Source organism: Cryptomeria japonica, chromosome 8 (assembly GCF_030272615.1).
Source record: "Cryptomeria japonica chromosome 8, Sugi_1.0, whole genome shotgun sequence".
Taxonomy (NCBI): Eukaryota; Viridiplantae; Streptophyta; class Pinopsida; order Cupressales; family Cupressaceae; genus Cryptomeria; species Cryptomeria japonica.
This window is the reverse complement of record NC_081412.1, coordinates 86,646,652-86,667,548: the sequence shown is the minus strand read 5'-3', so window position 1 is coordinate 86,667,548 and position 20,897 is coordinate 86,646,652. Positions and strand designations below refer to the sequence as shown.

General features: G+C 35.8%; 1 pseudogene; it reads right to left on the bottom strand.

The window, feature by feature from the left end:
- Window positions 1-19,914: 19,914 nt before the first annotated feature.
- Window positions 19,915-20,687, bottom strand: LOC131038436 (metal tolerance protein 11-like; annotated as a pseudogene).
- Window positions 20,688-20,897: the final 210 nt, after the last annotated feature.

Here is a 20,897-nt window from a genome sequence, read left to right as displayed (position 1 = left end):
TGAGCATACGCTTATACTCCCACTAAAGTGGGGGCTAAATGTAGCGTCCTAAAATTGCGACACTTGCAATTTTGACCGCATTTGGGTCTTCACGATGGCGACGCAACACTGAACTTGAATGGAGACCCCGAAACTTGTCCATGACATCAAAAACTGCATTTTTTCCAGCACCCTGGCCTGATCCTCCTTGCACCCTGTTGTCTCGGGAGGTGGGACCAGAGCGCCCAGCGCCCTGGTCCCCCAGGACCATGGCGCCCAGCGCTCTAGTCCCTAGCCCTATTTTGGGCCCGGTCTCCTATGGGGCTTCGGGTCCTTTTGTTTGCAATTTGGAAAATAAACTTTCCTGGTCGGCCTAAGGTCGGGAAAATCAGTCTATCAGCCCTAATTGACAAGTATATAAACTACATTTTCCTCTTTCATTCGATATGAGGGAAAAAGCGTGGAAACTATACTCAAGCATTCAAGCATTCAAGCATTCTTTCAAGCAATTGATCATTCTAAGTCTCCATTCAAGGCTAAGTGTTGCATTCAAGACAAGGATTCAACCATTGAAGAGGAGATCACATACTACATGCTACATACAACATACAACAATACAACAAACAACAACATCTATACCTTCGCAGATAAGGATACAAACATCCTTACAACAAGGTATTAGTACTTTGTTTTACATTACATTTACAGCATTTCTCATTTCTTGGTTAATTCCAAAACCGGAGTTTGACCTAAGGGCAAACCCCTAATCCCTAACCCCCCAATCGTCTTCGCTTTTCTATGTGTAGGTTGCAGGTACGCGGCTGAAATTGAAGATCTGGAATCCTTGTGCAGAGACGAACGGATCCCCCTTCGTTTCGCAGATTTTTCGGAGGACCGTGTGCACGCCGGGTGCCATCCTCCCGTCAACTTTTTCTCAAATTTGCAGGACAGCGCCGTATCGACATTTTACTGCTAATTCCAGGTCCGCAGCTTCATATCATATCCCTAACTCAGTTTATAAGTGAATCTTTCTCACTTTCTATGCATTCCTAGTTCAATCTTTCTATCTACATTCTTTACAAAAGAGGGTATCCTTGCTATCACAACCCTTGAAACACATTTAGCATCCAATCTTGCATTGTGTGGGATTGGATCTTGTGGGTTTCAACCCCTCTTTTGAATGTAAAGTCTCTCCCTTAAGTGAAAACCATCAACCCTAGTGATCTCCCTTCTCTCTCCTCGGAGTTGGAAGAGGGGAGAGCAACTAGGGTTCGATCGCGATTTTCCGCTTTACAAGTTGGATATGACAATCTTTCCTACCATCATTCACTGTCTTTTTAAGAATTTTCAAGATAGTTTTGTTAGATGCTTCTGCCTACCCATTTCCCTGTGGATAATATGGTGTGGAGAATCTGTGCTGGATTTTGAACTTCTCACATAGCTCTTGTACATCTTGATTCTTGAATGGTCGCCCATTATCAGTGATAATGGTCATTGGTATTCCATAGCGACAGATGATATAGTTCAAGATAAATGTAGCAATTTGTTTTCCTGTGATATTGATGAGAGGTACAACTTCAATCCATTTTGTGAAATATTCAGTAGCTACCAGGATGAATTTGTGTCCATTAGATGAAGAAGGATTTATATTTCCTACTAGATCAAGTCTCCATTGACAAAAAGGCCAAGATGTCGTTAAAGCATGTAGTTCTTGTGCTAGTGCATGAATCAAATTTCCATGGATTTGACATTGTTTGCATGTTCTTGACATCTTAAAAGAATATCGTTCCATAGTCGACCAATAATAGCCCAAGCGTATGAGTTTTTTCGAAAGGGCACATTAATGCAGGTTCAAAGGGCACATTAACGCAGGTTCAGAGAGGAGTTTCATGCAGTACACCACCCAGGAAGAGGAAGACAAATACACATCTTGAGCAAATGTCTTACAATGCTTCACAAAATGACTCAAAATACATTAAAATGACCATATAAACTCAAATATGAGTGAAATGATTCATGACATGATCTTTAACCTCATGGTGTATATTTGGGTTAGGTGCTCCTGCACCATACTACCAACCTTGAAAGCTTTCCAAGTCCCTTGGAAACAACTTGCAAGAAAATCTTGTGTCTTGGATTGAAACTTTGTCTTTGTCTTCATCTTTATCTCTGCCTCTTCCTTTCATCATTCTCTCATTATCCTCATGCTGCTACTACCAACTTCAAAAAGGTAATCATCCTCTCAACTACTCACATCCATGGAGTATCCAATGGCTGCAACTCAAGGTGTTCCTCAGGCATCCACACAAACTCACACTTCCTTTGCCTCACCTAAGAGTCTCTTTTTCCTCTCTCCCTAGTCTTTTGGCAACCACAGCCAGGTTCTCTCCTCAACCTGTTCCTCTACAGTTAGGTGGATCCAACACCTGCAAAAAAATACAATATAAACAACTTTCCTAGCCCAGATCTTTTGTTGGGCTCTGATACCAATTTGATGCAGAGCATCATGAAAAACCAACCAAGAACCCCAAATCAACCATGAAGTCCCAATCCTAGGGTGCTCAATGACCCAAAATAATCATCAATATTCAACCTTGATATGTTTTAGGCATCTAAAAAAAGATTAATATCAACCAACCAATCCAATATCAAATCTTTCATATCATTTATAACCCTTTAAACATTATTCAAGACCCAAACAATGCATTATGTTGTCCCAGTAAATGACAGTTTGATATACCCGTACTCAGTTATTAATAACTTTCAAACTCGAGCATATTTGGAAGTTCGCTCTAGTGAGACTATAGAAACCTAGGTTTCTAAAACCATATCCAAAATTTAGAACAATCCAACAGTGGAGTTACGAATTATGGTCTCTGCACCGAGACCATTTTGGCTGTTACAGAAAAAACAAGAAATTTGCATTCCCAGTCCACCTAGGGCATCAAATATCTCATGGAATACTTACCCAATCACATTTAAACTTAATTAATTTGAAAGATAATTAAACCCTACATCAAACACCAAAGTTACAACAATTTCCAATGGTGCATTCAAAATATTTTAGTGAAACTCTCCACAAACCCCAATTTGGAGGGTTTTTTGACAGTTTTCACCAAATCTTGCACAACTTGCTTCAAACTGATTGAAATTAAATGAAACCAAAGGGAAAACAAATTTAACTCATTCCATTATCATATGAAATACATTTACAATTGATACAAATGATTTTTCATAATGAAAAATGTGAATGATCAGACTGCAATACCCAGAAAACAATGTGGAGTGTGTAAAAACTTCAAACGTTATTCATTTCCTTCCTCCAATCTTACACACACCCATTGGATTCAACCAAATGATGGTTTTTATAACCTTCAAACATCCATATGGTAGTTACAACTACCCAAGACCATTTACATCCTTGGTTTGCAACTTTATAATGCAATTTGTGCTTGACAACATTTTTGACACAATTCACAATTTTGACATTTTGATAAATATGACCCCTAATCTTTGCTTGTGCACTTGAAATACATTTAGATGGACTCAAAACAAAATTTTACATCCTATTTAACCTTCCATGGACATATTTTCACAACGTGACCTCCTAGACCATATTAGGATGCAAATACACATCTTGAGCAAATGTCTTACAATGCTTCACAAAATGACTCAAAATACATTAAAATGACCATATAAACTCAAATATTAGTGAAATGATTCATGACATGATCTTTAAACTCATGGTTTATATTTGGGTTAGGTGCTCCTGCACCAGTAAGACCACTTGAATGAGTGTCACAAATGTCGTTATGGACTTCATGTAAGGCCTTCTCAAATTCTTCTTGTTCAAGACATCTTAAGAGAGTACCGTCTAGACGTCGTTTATACAGGGTATCCACGACGAGAGTATAATGAGAGGATTGGTGAATAAAGTTTCTCTTTTGGTTCTTGGTTAAGTCAGGAGGTAGGATATTATCTTTCAAGTATGTGTAAGTTTGGCCATAGCGGGAGGAATCGTGTCCAATAAGTTGACAGATGGTTTGGGAATTAGGACAATTATAGGCGAGATGAAACAACTCTTCAACCAGGAATTCATAATGCTGTTGATTTTCCTGTGTCTGCAATAGAGAAGCAAGTGTAGCCATGGCGTGTGCTACTTTATTATCATTTCTTGGGATCTGTTCAAAAGTTATTTCTACAAAGTACTTCTTGAAATCATCTGCCATCTTTTTGTAAGGCATGAGTTTGTCATCTTTTGTTTGATAGTCATCATTGATTTGATTAATGACAAGTTGAGAGTCTCCAAAGACTTGAAGTTGTTTTATGTTCCATTCTACAGCCATTTTGATAAATAGAATGCATGCTCCTGATTTATGTTTTGTTCCTTTATTGATGCTTGCTCTTGATCGATGTTGTGTTCCATTATTGATGCTTGCTCTTGGACTGATATTCGGGTGATGTATTGTAAGATATGGATCAAACCCTGGAACATCTGTTTATGACTAGGTAAAGTTGATTTGCCATCTTTTGAATGGTTTCAAGTATTTCTGCCTTGCTAGTTTTTATAGAGAAGCTGCTGGATGTAGATAAGTTGTGCTAATAATAACTGCCTTTGCTAATGCTATTATGATAGATAACTTCTCTTGATAACATTTCAGTAAGGTGTCAAATCTCCCATCTTCCGGTGCCTCAAGGAGGTTTTCACCGTTAGATGCGTCCTTTATTTTTACTATTTTTCGATCTAATGTTGCCAGTAAATGGTTTTCAGCATTAGACCTGATATTGTTTTCTTGATTTTCACTTTTGCGACTAGGAGATTTGACATCCATTTGACTGGATGATATGTTAGCAGAATCCCTGGTGAAAGTTGTTGCGGGTTTGATTTCATCAAGATATAAGGATATGGCATGGTCATTAGGTAAGGTATCAATGACAGTATGTTCTTCATTTTCCCAGTCCATAGGTTCAGGATAGCTTAAGGATAATAGATCTTCAGGTTGAATAGTTTCAAAGATATCAGGGGTCATGATAAAGATGTCAAGGCTTTCAGTATGTATGTCGATGTCTAGAATGATACTCTCGTCAGAATGACCTCGTATAAGAAAATCTTGATCGTCCTCAGTTAAGTCCATGTCAGTCGCATGTGATTCTGATTCAAGTAGGCTAGTTCCTAATGTTTGTTCTGCATACATGTGAACTACATCGACTACTATATCTGCTTCTTCATCCCTCTGAATTTGAAGTTGCTCTTGCTTGTTTTTCCATGAGAGCAAATATTCTCTGTTCCCTTGATCTTCCAGCTGCATTTATTCTTCCATGTTTGACAAAATTGATTTAAATGATTGTTCCTTGTTTGAAGATGCTGCCTCTCTGTTATGTGAAACAATGATCTCTTGAGCTGATTTCAGATTATTATAAAACTGCAATGGATTTGAGTCTGCTGATATTGTGATTTCTTGTCCATTGTATGGAAATTTTAAGCATTGATGATAGGTTGATGTGACAGCCTGCAAGTCATGTATCCATGGTCTCCCCAAGAGTATATTGTATGGTAGGTCCACGTCTAGAACTTGGCATGGTGTGTCCTTCTGCAAAGGTCCCACTGTCATGGGTAATATCACCATTCCTTTAGATGAATGCTCTTCTTCATTACGTGCTTTGATTTTGATCTTTTTTCTGGGGTTCAACTGCATCTTCTGAATAGCCTAGAGCATGGACAAGATTCATAGAGCAAATGTTCAAGCTAGCTCCCCCATCTATCAGGACACGTTTAACAAGCGTTCTATGAATGAGGACTTCAATTTGCAAGGAAGCACTATGGGGATGTTGCAATGAATCAATTCTTGGAGATGAGCTTTGAATAGGATCCTCTGAAATAGGTTTGATGGTCATTATGGATATCTCTTGGGGAACTTCAGCTCTAGATGCATTATTTGGCAAGGGTGCTATGGAATGTTCTTGCAAGCTTTCAGGAGGTGTAGGAATATATGCCTTTGGAGAGTCAATTTACTTATGGATGGATGGATCATTGTTAGACATGGGTGCACGATTTTGATCTTCTTTAGCCAAATCCTTTAGGGATCTCTTTAAGAGGTGCATAAAAGAGCCACCTTTCTTTTGAGATGTGTTTGAATCCTTGTGAGGTTTTAACATAGTTTGGTTTTGATTTTGAACTTGTTTGATTGCTCTGATATGTTGGTTTGTTCTGTTTTCTTCTTGTGTTTTGCTTTGGTATGTCATGTTGATATGATTTTCAACTATTTCAAATGTTCCTATTTCCATTTCAGGGGTTTGATTGTCTAAAAGTTGTTTTGGGTAAGTGATCAATAGTCAATTTCAAGGCCATAGAGTGATATGACACTAAAAGAGGATTCAAGTGTTTAAAAGTTTGCAAGTTTTTCGATCTTCAGTTTAGGAGTGCAATGATAATGATTGATAAGAACCAAGTCCAGTAGGAATGATCTATCCTACGATGTGGGACAAGATTATCCTGACCAAACATTTCAGTTTTGTGATAAAGGATGATTGATCCTGATGAGAAACTATGTTTGAGTGATCAGTTTACCAAAGAGGGTGATAGTGCACTTTGAGATGTTTAGATCTTGAACTTGTTGGGGGTAAGCACTTTGAAAATCTTAAGGTGTTTATGTTCTAAAGTCTGATTTTGACGAGTGATAACTTGACCAAGCAAACCAAGCAGACAATTTAAGCACAGATTGACAGATAACAGGTGTTTATGCTTATTGCAAATTGATCAAGTAGAAATGACAAAGTTGAAACCAGGCATGTAAGACATAGTTCTGGACTAACAAATACAGAGTTTCATACGACAGATTATGCAACATAGGATGACAAGAGATACAAGACAAAATGACAGACTAGTGACTTCATGTGAAAAGCAGTTTTTCGTACGACATAGAACCTTGACTCGTACGACAGAAGATCAAGCAGTACGACAAAGACTCCTGACTAGTACGATAGGTCTTTGAGCAGTTATAAAAAGTGTTTGCTTGTTTGAGTTTTGATCGCTGAATTTTGATGTTTTACTTTGGTTTTTTTTAGTTTTAAGTGTCTGATTTTGCAATTTAGGGATGAATACACAGCAAACACACGATGTGATAAATGACTCCAATCAAGCTAAACCCTAAGAAAGTTGGCTGAGAATGAAAACCTTTGCTTGCTGACTTAGGTACACACCCAATAGCTAATCAAAATACGGTCGCTGAGTCTCACGCAATGGATTCTCAACGCCGTATTATCCGACTCCAAACGCTAATGGGGGCACGATATGGCAAGTGTCTTGGGAGAGTTACTATCTCTCTTGCACAAAGATTATCACCCTTTCGGAGGTGAATCGGGTAGCTTCTATTTTTATAGTTCTTAGTCAAGAATTCCGTTTGAAATTACCCCTTGAAGTCACGCAAGCATGATTGAGGCCTATAGTCTGACAAGGTACCGAAACAAGTTGTAGTCACGTAAACGTGATTAAGACCGCGAGGCCCTACAAAATGCCCGATATAAGAGATCTCAAAGAGAAGACTCAAATAATCCCATCCTCTGAGACTTTGATCATCAGAGACCTATTTATTATAGTGAGTTGGAATGCTCAGGTCCAGCTGTACTCACTTGGGTCATTCTCATAGGGTGATTACTTTTTCCCACTGTGACAGGCCCGCTAAAGATATGCACTATTGAAAACAAAAAGATGAGTCTAGCTTTCTGGTCACCTAAGGAAGGTGAGAGCATACTCGCCTATCATCACAAGCACATAAGACATGATAGTTCATTTCTTTAAGCCCAAATTGAAGTGTGCCTAAAAATCTTAAAGAATACACAAAGTTTTTGTTGAATCCTTAGGCAACCTGCAAAATAGATCCATTAGTAGTCATGATTGTGTTTTGAATTTGTCTTTGACAAGCGTATCTGCAAGAAAAGAGTTAGGCTGCAAACATCTCATAGACATAATGAGATTAACATTAGTGATCTGAACTATGAAATTTTAGCCTAACTTCAAATAGGCATAACTTTCTACTCGGGTCTCGAAATTACGAGTCGTTTAGCTCGTTGGAAAGGTCTCCAAGAGTTCTAGATGCAATTTTCAAAGGGCTTAGCTTGCACTCTTAGGGGCTAGAAATGACCAGAAAGCCTTCAAAAACGCAGATTACCGACATATAGACAAATTTGAAATTTCTAATTTGTAGTTTTTTTCAAAAAATCACAGAACCAAAGACTCGTACGACACAAATTTGCAATTAGCACGACAGAGGATTAAACTTTGCACAGAGAGAAAAACAGACTCGTATGAGACAGAATCAACCTAGTACGAGTAAATAATTTTCAAAGCAGAAATTCGTACGAAAAGGATTTAGCTATCGTACAACAGTGAAAATAAACTCGTACGACATAGGATCAGCATAGTACGAGACAAGAATTTGCAGTTTAAAATCTCGTACGAGTCGGGATTATACCTAGTACGAGTCAAGATGAGGTATCGTACGAGACTAAAAGGAAGTTCGTACAAGCCAGAAAGGCAACCCGTACGACAGTCTGATTCTGATCCGACAGAGATGAAGTTTGAGGAAGCTTGGGAGGCTGAAAATGATGATTTCGGCCCCACGGTGGGCGCCAAAATGTTGTGTATTGTGAAGTGTACCTGTATGTGCAACCACAATGCACTCAATAAATCATTACAAGCATGGTTAGAAGATTTAAATCAAAGACATGTAAAACCATAGCTAATCGACTTAATGCCTCCTAGTAAATACGAGTATGAAAAATGCTCTCAGATCAAATGATGCAAAATTTAGTGACTTGACTACACGTAGATGGAGGATTTGAATGCTGAAAATACATGATCTAGTAAGAATAGCATGATTAAGCTATATGAATGCATTGATTGATCTAGAAAATTAACTAGAATGAAGATGCAATTAAGCTAAAATGAGCATGATAACATTGCTAAAACTGATAAACTAGAAGCTAGATGCCTATATTAACAATGCTTAAGCTACGAATGAGATGGGATCCATATTGCTCAAAATGAGGTCTATTTATAGGATTTTCCAAGGCTGGGGATGAGTTGGCATGAATCAACAGTTGAGATTGATCTGAAGATATCAATGGTTAAATTGGAGGAGGTTGGCAAAGGGGGTTGGATTAAAGGGAACACTTAGTGACAAGTGTCACAAAGGTTCTAGAAGATGTAGGATGAAAGGGAACACTTAGTGACAAGTGTCACAAGGTTCTAGAAGATGTTGGATGAAAGGGGACAAGGTGGTAGGTAGAATGGGTTAGGTTTAGGAATGGTTAGGTTTAGGAGTGGTAGAAGTTAGGAGAATTTGAATTTAAAAATTCAAATATTAGGAAAAGGCTAATTAATTTCAACAACTCATGATTTGATTTGTTTTAATTAATTAGGGGATTTAGAAGAAATGATTTTGAAGGAGGGAATTAATTAATTAAAGGGGTGAAATGAACCTATTAAATAAATCCTTAGATTTATTAATAAGTAGATGAATGAGAGATTTAATCAAATTGCTTAGTAAATTCAATTAAATTGGGGAGGAGGGATTAATTAAATAATTGCTTATTTAATTAATTATCTTCAAACCATTTTTAGGTGTATACATTATTTTCTTATTTACAATTGTGATTTATTCACTTTATTGCAATGAGGGATACAGTTATTGAAAAAAGATATACCACAACAATATTTATATTTAATATATATTAATACATATTTTATATTTATATATTTAACATTTAATATTTTTTATATATTCACTATATAATATTTATTATGTATATATTTAATATATAATATTGAAATTAAGTAAATATTATATAAATCATATTTATTTGTTCTTTAATTAGATATTGAATAATTTATATTATATATTAATATATTCAAAATTTATATTATTATAAATAATTGTTTCTACTGAAAATTATAAGGGGATTATTTTTACGCCGAAGGCGTCTCCTACTATGAAATGGACGAGCTGATTTTTATGGATCGACGGTTCAGCCTCCTCAATACAGCATGCAAGACGATTGGGAGAATCGTGTGCATCTATTGTTTTCACCGTCACCGTCATCTGCAGGGACGCCTCCTCACACGCATCTCGTTTTTATTGGTCGGATTTCTTTTTGTCAGTTTCTCGGCACACGCATCTCGTACATTTCACATCAATCGTTGTGCTTTTAAAACTGGAGGATACAATTATCACGGTGGCAGACGCAAGGGCTTCCGTATTTCTTATTAAAAGAGTGATATTAGTTGTATAATATAAATTCCGCATTTCTTAGTACACACTACAGAGATTGAAATGTAACAAATAACAACTGTAGCTTCTCGTATACGATGTCGAGTAAATGTGACTACAGGGACACGTTCGCGAAAGACACATGGCATTTAGTTAATAGCTAGAGATCTATTTGCAGAGTGACGGTGGGAACATACGTTGGCTAATCGTACGGTAAGTAAACAACTTGCAAAACATTCAAAGGTTAGCAGAATTTAGATATTTAGAAGGGCATTTTCCCCATACCAACTTCCTCTATATCGCTGGATTTTATTGCAAGTGGTCAAATGTTCTAAGTTTGTTATCATTGGTTTAACTTACTTTATTATCATGGCTTTTAACGGGAGCTTAGTTTTTAAAACTATATTCATGTTTTGTATAATATAATTATTAAATTTTTTTTTAATTAATTTTTTTAATGTTGTGCATATATGATATGTTTAACATTTAATTGTGCTTTAAATATATAAAATTGTACATTATTATTATACATTATGTTTTTAATAATATACGTTTTTAAATAAAAATATATTAAAATATATAATTAATATATTTAATATTAGTTAAAATATCAAATATATTATGTGTAAGTAAATATTTATATTTATTATTTAATTTGGCTAGAAGTGAGTCATTTAATGGAATGTTGAGATTTTATTACTTTTTCACTTGTTTTTTTGTCACTATTTTGGTCATTTCTTTCATCACGGCTAATTTATTTTCTCACTTTTTTCCTTCTTGTATTATGGGAGATTGTTTTATTAGGATTTGGTAGGGTTTTGTCATATCTTTATGCCAAACTCTTTTCATTTTTTCTCTCATCAACATCATTGACAACATGCGACAATATGTGTAGATATGGCACATAGATTTTTTATGAATGGTGCATACCGCAAACCATTGAATGACCCTCATCGTAGAAGCCTTCATGTCTCCATCCAAAAACCATGATCTCTCCCTTTGTTCTAGCTGGCAACATGTGGTCACTTTTAGTCAATGTGCTAGCCAGCAAGATGTGGTCCACCTGATGATGTAGGTTATTGGTAACACTTCATTATTTTTAATATTTTTAATATGCTTCATTTTAACTTAGATTTAAGTTTTAAATTTATTTTAATTATTTATGTCATTTTATGAAATTACAAATAATAATCAAAAGTAATTAGAATAAATTTAATTTATAACTATTTGTCTCATATCTCTACCCCTCTCTCCCTCTCTCTCCATATCTTCTATACCTCTATTTCTCTATCTCTCTCCCTATCTCTTTCCCTATCTCTCTATATCACCCTCTATCTATATCTCTCCCTCTTTCCCTCTCTCTGTCTATTTATTGAGCTATCTCTCCCTCTTCTTATCTCTTTGTCTCATCCTCTTCTCTCTCTTGCTCCTTTACCTATCTCTCTCCCTTTCTCTCCCTCCCTCTATCTTTCCCCATCTCGCCCTCCCTTTCCCCCTCCCTATAACCCTATCGATCTTTCTATTTCTACCTCTCTCCCTTTTTATTTTTTGTATATCCATATCTATCCCTTTTTCTTCCCATATATCTTCATCTCTTCCAAATTATTTCTCTCTCTCTCTCTCTCTCGCTCTCTCTCTCTCTCTCTCTCTCTCTCTCTCTCTCTCTCTCTCTCTCTCTCTCTCTCTCTCTCTCTCTCTCTCTCTCTCTCTCTCTCTATATATATATATATATATATATATATATATATATATATATATATATATATATATATATATATATATATATATATATATATATATATATATATATATATATATATATATCTTCCTCTTTATCTCTATTTCCCTACCTTGATCTCTCTCCCTCACTCTTCCCCCCCCTCTCTCCCTATTTCTATCCCTATCTTTTCCTCTCTCCCTATTACAAACATAACATGAGTCTACTGGGAATGGAGCGTAATTATCTTCTTCATATAGAGGTTTTATTTCAATCATGTTTGTATTCATATCTCTTACGTATCCATTGAGACCTTTGTTGCACAAACAACATTTTTATATGACCTACCAATTGACCTTGCGTATTTTTTATATTGAATCAAGAAATTCACTTCAAGTATTACACAAATGTATGCAAAAATAGATCAAATTTTCTTGATTATGCTTTTTCGGCGTACCCATTGCACACCAAGGTGCAATTGCTAGTTTACACATATTTTAAGTGTGTTTTATTGTAGTAGAGAAAGTAGTTTTAAATGGTTATGAAGTTGTAATTATAATTGTTGATTGTTTGTTTTTATGTTAAAACTTGCATTGAAATACGTAAAAAGTAGTGCATGTGATTCATTTGGCAACCACTAACTTTATAGTGATCTTTCCACGTTTTCGTCATAATTATGTATTGCACGAACAAGTACCTTAAAACAAATGCAATATACTTTAGTTTGGAAAATGTGAATTCTACGATTCTCCAAGACGTAAATATCATGATGGTAAACAATAGACAATGGATGACAGTAAAGTACATGCTTTCAAATTTGTATGCACACAGAGAAAAATGAAGGGCTCGGATGATTTCGATCATCTTGCAACCCTTAAGGAAGAGTTTCAACCGTTGATCGTCAAAAGCAAGTTGTGCATCTCAAATAAGAGACGCCTTTAGTGTAATTACGAGAGGTCAACGAATTATGGGATAGGGTCAAGCAATCAATGACGCATCGTGTATTACTATTTTGAGACTTGATGTCCACTATCGGCTAAATTTCCCATCAACAAGCAAAAGTGTTGGTAATTGGTAATGGACAACTGCCTTTGGCTAAATAAAATGATATAGTACAATAAGGCCAAAAAGTTCTACTTTAGTGGGAAGTAGGTATGCTACTGGATTTAGTAAGAAACAATATTAGATTTGGATTATTTCAAAATTTTAAAGTATAGATCAACCAAAATTCCTTGCCAAAGGTTAATGTCATCCTTTGACTTTATTTTTAAACACTTTCAAATGTAATTTCACTCAATCTAGACTTCCCATTCAAATGAGGGCAAAATTTCTTGTTCAAGTTTTGAGACAAATGTCTTATCAGATGCAAGCATAATCATTTAATGTTTGATGGGTTCCTATTTGTTGTTATATGGAACCTAATCAAACTCAGATGTTAATTTTCCCCCACTTCTACTAGTGTAGTTTTCCCCCAAATGATTTAACAGGGGTTTGGGGGCAGCACCCCTTACGAGGTCCAAGAATAGTGCCCCGCGAGCCCAAATGACTTTTACTATTTTATAAAGGTATCGGGTGTTATTTTTCTATTGGCAAACATATTGTAACTCTAATTTTGTAACCGACATAAATCTTGATAAAATGGCTAAGGGTTAGGGTTTTCTGTAGAGAATTTTGTAACATTTTGCAGCGATATTGAGTTGCAAGGGATTGTTGGTTGTAATTGGTTCGATTAACTAGATAATAATATTGGGCTCTCTGTTTGGTGGATGTAGCCTGAGTTTGGGTGAACCACGTTAAAATTGTCTCCTCTTTGTTATTATTTATGTGTTTTTCATTCCTATGTTTAATCTTTATTTGCATATAATTGATATTTTCTACATGCAATTCCTAACACTATTTTCCTTATAGCTAATGGGGCATGTTGTGAAACATGACAACAACTTGCAACGAGCAAAATAACCAAATTTCTAAAATTTAATGAGTAAATATAAATTAAAGTTAATATTTTTACCTTTCAAATTTCTAAAATTGTAAATTTTGCCACCACTAGATCACAACTCTTACAATAGAATAATTTTTTTGAAGGAACTCAAGTGTGTGCATGCGGTTCTTTTCTTCTTTACAATAACAAAAAAAATGACAAACTACACAATTGATCTTTTCTTTTAAGCCAACCATGGATAGATCATTGTTGCTAGTCAAGCATCCATCACCCTGACAAGGTTATCACTGTGAATTTCCCCAAACATAGATATACTATCAGTCAAGAATCCATAGCCATGTTAGAGATGTTTAGATAACCCAAAAGAATTGATGTCTTTGATTAGAGCACAAACACACACACGTGTGTTATTCTTTTTCTTTTTAGCATATTTTCAATTCTGTAGACAATGAAGTCCTGCTATTTGGGTTGGAAAAGCATAGTGGTAGAAAAGATGGTGTTTAGATTTTTAATTTGATGAGATTAATGAGGAGGAGCCCTTGGATCCTAATATTGCAGTAAGAGTTCACACACACTTCTTTTTCTTTTCAACACATTTTCAGTTCTCTAGATAATGAATTCCACACACACACACAACCATAATTATTTTTATTTTTAGCACATTTTCAATTCTACAGACAATGAAGTCCTACTATTTGGGTTGGAAAAGCATAGTAGTAGAAAAGATGGTCTTTAGATTTTTTTATTTGATGAGATTAATAAGGAGGAGCTCTTGGATACTAATATTGCAGTAAGAGTTCACATGCACGTGCACACACACACACACACACACACACACACTTCTTTTTATTTTCAACACATTTTCAATTCTGGAGACAATGAAGTCCACACACACACACACAAACACAATTCTTTTTCTTTTTAGCATATTTTCAATTTTGCAGACAATGAAGTCCTACTATTTGGGTTGGAAAAAGCATAGTGGTCGAAAATATGGTCTTCAAATTTTTCATTTGATGAGATTAATGAGGAGGAGCTCTTGGATCCTAATATCGTAGTAAGATTTGTTTAAAATTTTTAACTTTTCATTTGATGAGATTAATGAGGAGGAGCTCTTGGATCCTAACATTGTAGTAAGATTTGTTTAAATTTTTTAACTTTTTTGTCAGAAGATGGTTAATCTTCATGTGATTGGAGATGTCAATACATTGGTTAGCCATGGCCTATAGGACTCTTGGAGTCTTTGGGAGGTGTTGGTTTATGATTTGTCATTTTGACATGTGATCCTTGTTTACGAGATGGTTATTATTATGTCATGATATACTCTTGATTACTAATTAGAGTGTTGGCATGGTATAGGTTCTCTTGGGAGCATGATGTTAATTTGATACATGTGACCTTCTTTCAAGGAGATGTTAGATCATGATGTCATAATTGGGTTCCTAATTCTATAGTTGGAGGTTTGCAAATGATCTGGTTAGTTCTTTTTGCATTAAGTACATTGGATTCACAATTTTGTAGTTCCAGAGCTTTAACAATGGTCTTGTTGGTTCCCTTTGTATTTAGTAAATTTGCCATGTCCTTGGGAGCTTCATGAGAGTGTGATGTTACATTTGGATCTTAGCATGGATTGATTAGTTGTGGGTGCTAATGGAGTTTTCTTAGGTTTAGAGGCATTTTTTTAAATGGTTACTCTTTGGGTATTTCAATAAGAAGTCGGAGGACCCTTCACATGGATATGGACATGAGTTCATTATGGATATAGAGGAGATTATAATCGAAGAGAGTCATGATAGCTCAGTGTATCCTAGAGGAACATTCTCATTTCCAACTCTTAGTCTACTTAGTGGATAATCATCTGAGAGGTATTGCCCATCCTGCTTTTAAATGCATTATGTTTTATGTTTTATTTTCTCATGAATATGGATCTTGAGCTATACTTGGTAGTTTTGGAGGGTTCATTTGAGGAGTGTAATATGGCATGTTTATCTCCTTGTGTATTTTAGTTTAGTTATGATGTCATTCATTGTGAGAAGTATAAGAGATGTTATTGGGTTGGTTTCTTAGTTTATGAAGTAAATTTGAGTGTGATCTTCTTGGTTAGAGAGGCTTCCACCTATGTTGATTTTATGAGATACATGTAGTTTATTTGATCTTGCAAATTGATTGGGTGTTGTAGCATCATAAAATGTACACCATTATTAGTGTGTCCAATTTCACACTCTCATAGCACTTATTTTAGTATTTCCCTTTCCTTTATGCATTATGGGACCTTTATTGATATTACGGGTATTATTCCACTTTATTGCATCATCACACTCTTATTTGGGCCCTTAATTTTAGATGTGCCTTTTATCATTTTATCCTGAATTATGCTTAATCACTAAGACATATTTCACATATCTATATATTATGGTTTGAGCCACCGAGCTAAAATCAACATTAGAACCATGTTATCTTACATTCCTCAAAAGTAAAAAAAATATTGTCGGGATCAAGGCAACCTACCACCCCGCTCCCACACTTTTTTCCCTAAATTTAGAGAGGATAAATTGGCAGTTTTATCTAATTCAAATCCCACTCCGTGTGAAAATATATCAAATCTAAGTTAGCCTAAAGGTGATTTCAATTATGAAATCCCTATATAATGTATCATTCTCAATTCATTTTCATAATCTAGGATCATCTTATCTTATGCTAACATTATCATCCAATTCAAGAGCAATTCTTCTTCCTCGAGAACATATTTGATTCAAGGAGCAACAAACTACATCAAGACATCTTCATATTATGTTTCAATTATGATTTCATGATGAATTTTATGTGTTTTATCATGTTATTGCATCAAAAAATGGAGGAATTATCCTAAGAACATTGCATCACCTATTGAAGGTGTAATCATCTGCATTCAAGCATTTCAATTCCAAATCTAGTATTTTCCTCAAAAGAAAAACTTTCCAATTTGATTCAAGTTCAATTTTGTTGGTGTAAATAACTATTCATGTTGGATATTATTATACCTTACTTAAATTTACTTAGGAAATGAATTTCATAGTAGTTTGGGTATGAGACACTTGGGTGTTTGTGTCACATTGGGATAGTGTGTGTAGGAGAATTTCCACCTTTTATGGTGTTGATCTTGTTACTACTCTATCATATCCACTTATTATGGAGTGATAATTCCACCTTCGATGGGTGATCCACCTCATGTGGAATATTTTATTGTTTCTCCTACCTACCACACCTATTTCCTACCTACCCCTGTTTCTTATTGAGCCACATGTCATGTTTGTGTGCTCACATATCCATATAGCCTTGCCTATATAAGTAGGCTCATCTACATTGTTTGTACGGGCATTCATTGAACATCTTGTAGTGATCCAGTTGATCACATTTTGCATCTTGATAGAATATAGTTTATTCCTATCATCTATTTTGTTCTCTCTTATTTGTGCTTTCCATTGCCTCTGGATCTTAGCAAAATATCACATGGTATCAGAGCCATTAGAGTGTCATTGGTTTGTCAATTGAGAGAAATATGGGGTTTTGCATTTTGGAGCTTTCTATTGCAGGTTACTATTGGAGCTTGTTAGGTCAAATATGAGGTCACCATTGGATTGAGAAGGTTCGAGAAAGTCAGAATCGCCTTTTGTTTCGTCCAAATCCAACATCTGAGGCCAAATCTAGAGTCGTTTGAAGGTGGAGGGTGGTGACTTGTCCCGCAGCGATCTGCATTTTTGGAGCATTTTTGGACAAATCCAACATTTTGATTGCGCTCAGAAGGCTCAAAAACCCCAATATTGACTGTCAATTCATCAAAATCGACCTCTGTTACCCCGAGTTGAAAAAAATTCCCCTCCTGGCCCGCCGTACGGACTTGCAGGTACAGGTCTAAATTTTTTTAATTTTTTTTGTTTATTGTTTATTTTCAGAAAATTAAAAATAAAATTTATTGTTATGGGGGGGAGTCCTTTGGCCCGCAGACCATATGGGTCCATAGGCCACCTGCGGGTACCGTAGGTGGTCCCTGCAGTGGTCCCGCAAGGTCAGGTTTTACACCTTACTTAAGTTTACTTAGGAAATGCATTTCATAGTAGTTTGGGTATGAGACACTTGGGTGTTTGTGCCACATTGGGATAGTGTGTGTAGGAGAATTTCCATCTTTTATGGTGTTGATCTTGTTACTACTTTATCATATCCACTTATTGTGGAGTGATAATTCCACCTTTGGTGGGTGATCCATCTCATGTGGAATATTTTATTGTTTCTCCTACCTGCCACACCTATTTCCTACCTACCCTTGTTTCTTATTGAGCCACATGTCATGTTTGTGTGCTCACATATCCATATAGCCTTCCCTATATAAGCAAGTTCATCTACATTGTTTGTATGGGCATTCATTGAACATCTTGTAATGATCCAGTTGATCACATTTTGCATCTTGATAGAATATAGTTTATTCCTATCATCTATTTTGTTCTCTCTTATTTGTGCTTTCCATTGTCTCTAGATCTTGGCAAAATCTCACAAATTTCAATTCAATTATAGGGTTAATTCTAAACTCGGGGTTTGACCTAAGGCAAACCTCTATCCACAATCCCTTTTCTTTCCTCTTGTGTGCGGCTATAGGTACCTGATAGAGTTAGAAGACCTCATAAAGCATTAGGAAGTTGGTACAGGCCTGTCCCCAAAATCTAAACTTGGTTTTCAAGGACCAGGGTAGTGGGGCACCCTTATCTTAGGACCAAGGCTAGGGCACCCTGGTCCTCAAAATTCTACATCAGTTTTTAGTGGTGGCACTTGGACAGACTCAGGATTTGGATCTTCTGACAACAACTCAACCTTAGAAGACCAAGGAATTCTAGTACCCTGGTCTTGCTAGATCAACATCATATTTCAATCACAGGTGCACAATAAGATTTCATGCTTACGACATTTCCAATTATCTGTTAGTAATTTACAACAACTTAAGTATTTACTTTCTTCATACCTTAGATATCGTTTTGCATCACTTCAACATATCTCCATAGTTCATTCACTTTCCATAGCAGTGAAGGAATAGAAACCCTAGAAGTGTCACTTGACTCTCTTTTACAAGATTTAGTCAAATACAATCAATTCTCTATGTGATTTCATATTCTAATGTTGGTATGAAAGTGAATCTTGGTCTTATGTTATACCAGATCCATTTTCATACCATACAGGTGTTGTTTAGGCTTTTCATTTGGGGTTGTGAAAGAGATCTTACTTGAAATAGATTCACATTTTGAGGTGTTGGTAGAGGGACATGATATGGGATATGATTTATAGGTTTTATATTTATGTTTTATGGTGTTGGTAAACAGATTTGTCACTTCAATTTCAATACTCCCTTGCCCACAAAGTAACAAATCCAGCCAACAATTGAGTCACTTGCAATGGTATTTGCGAGTGCTCTTTGCTTGTTTTACAAGGTGCAACTACCTTCAAAAGATGTAAAATGAACAAAATGGGATATGCTTTTAACCTGAAAGCAGAAAGATACTAACATCTACCCATAACCATGAAAGTAGATCTGGAAAACTGATTTTAAAGGAAGTGAATAAAGATAAATGAAACAAAGTTTAATTACCCACACCCACGAATAGTACCCGTGTGAAATAAATAGGAAAATGATAGCAATCCCTTTTAGATGGTGTAAGCATTCAAGATTCAAAGTTCGTCAAATACCCACACTCATAATCTATCATAACAGATCAAGTTATCCAAGAATGACTGAAACTAACTTTTGAAAATAACAGTCACAAAGAAGAATAAATAAGCACAAAGTCTCAGAAACTCCTCCTTATTTCTTGAACAAAATTGCAAAGTCCAAAGCCTCTATTTCTATACAATAAATCAAGACCGAAAGCAGAAAAATATCTCCCCCCTTTTACCAAGATTAAAATTATAATAAATAGAGCCTCGGAGACTCTTTTGTTTTGGGTAATCGCTTCTTGAAAATCCCTCTTCTTGGCTTCCCCTTACACTTAATGTTTTATGAGCATTAAATGAAATGACACACTTAAACAAATAGGAATATTGTTTCTATGCTCAGGTCTATGACTATATTCATAGTCTATATGCACAAAAACCCGTTCTATGTTAGAAAGATTCTAATTTTTCTTGAAGTGCTTCTCCAATGTCATGAGCCTTTTGCAAGGACAAATCAGTGGGTATAATCTCAAATTCAACAAAGTAATGAGAGCCAAATGTGTAAACTCTGAATGTATCAATATGTTGTATGGCTTTGTGATGATTCCAACAGAGATATGTCAATTTTTGCGAATAATCAGGCGAAGTTGTTTTTCCCACCAAGGAATTCGCATTTTCTAGAACCATGTTCGACCATGTCCTAATTGTATAGAATGCTAGAACTATTTCTCTAGCTGGTTCCATCCACCACTGAAATTTCCTTGCGAAAACTATAGCGAGGAGACCAAATGAATTGATTATGATATCAAAGAAATGACCTTTGGCAGACACCTTTACAGTCTCATTTATAAAAGTCTGGCAATAGATTGCAGAAATGACTTCACGAGAGTGACTGAAACCATAATTATGATGATCTTGTGCCACGTATATTCATCTGATGATAATCCTCGCTTCCCCAAAGCAAGCTACTTTCGAGTCTTCACACTGTGTGTCGACCAACATGTCTGCACTTCGTTCCATGGTGAAATCAATCTCATCCCAATGATCCTGAGTGTACCTCATGGATTTTGATTGAAGTATCGGGAGTCTTGATATTTTTTCGAACCATGTCGGGGCTTTCCAAGAGTTAGGAAAGTATGAATATTGCCCGACAACACATGGTGTTGATGAGTCAGGGGATTTCACAAACTTGGAACCCTATGGTTTAAAAGCTTGGGAGTTTGGGGCAAGGCCGACATTCTGATTACATACTGGATTCCAAACATTTCAAGTTTATCTTCAAAATATGCTTGTCGAGTCTGCCAGCTATGTGAAGTAT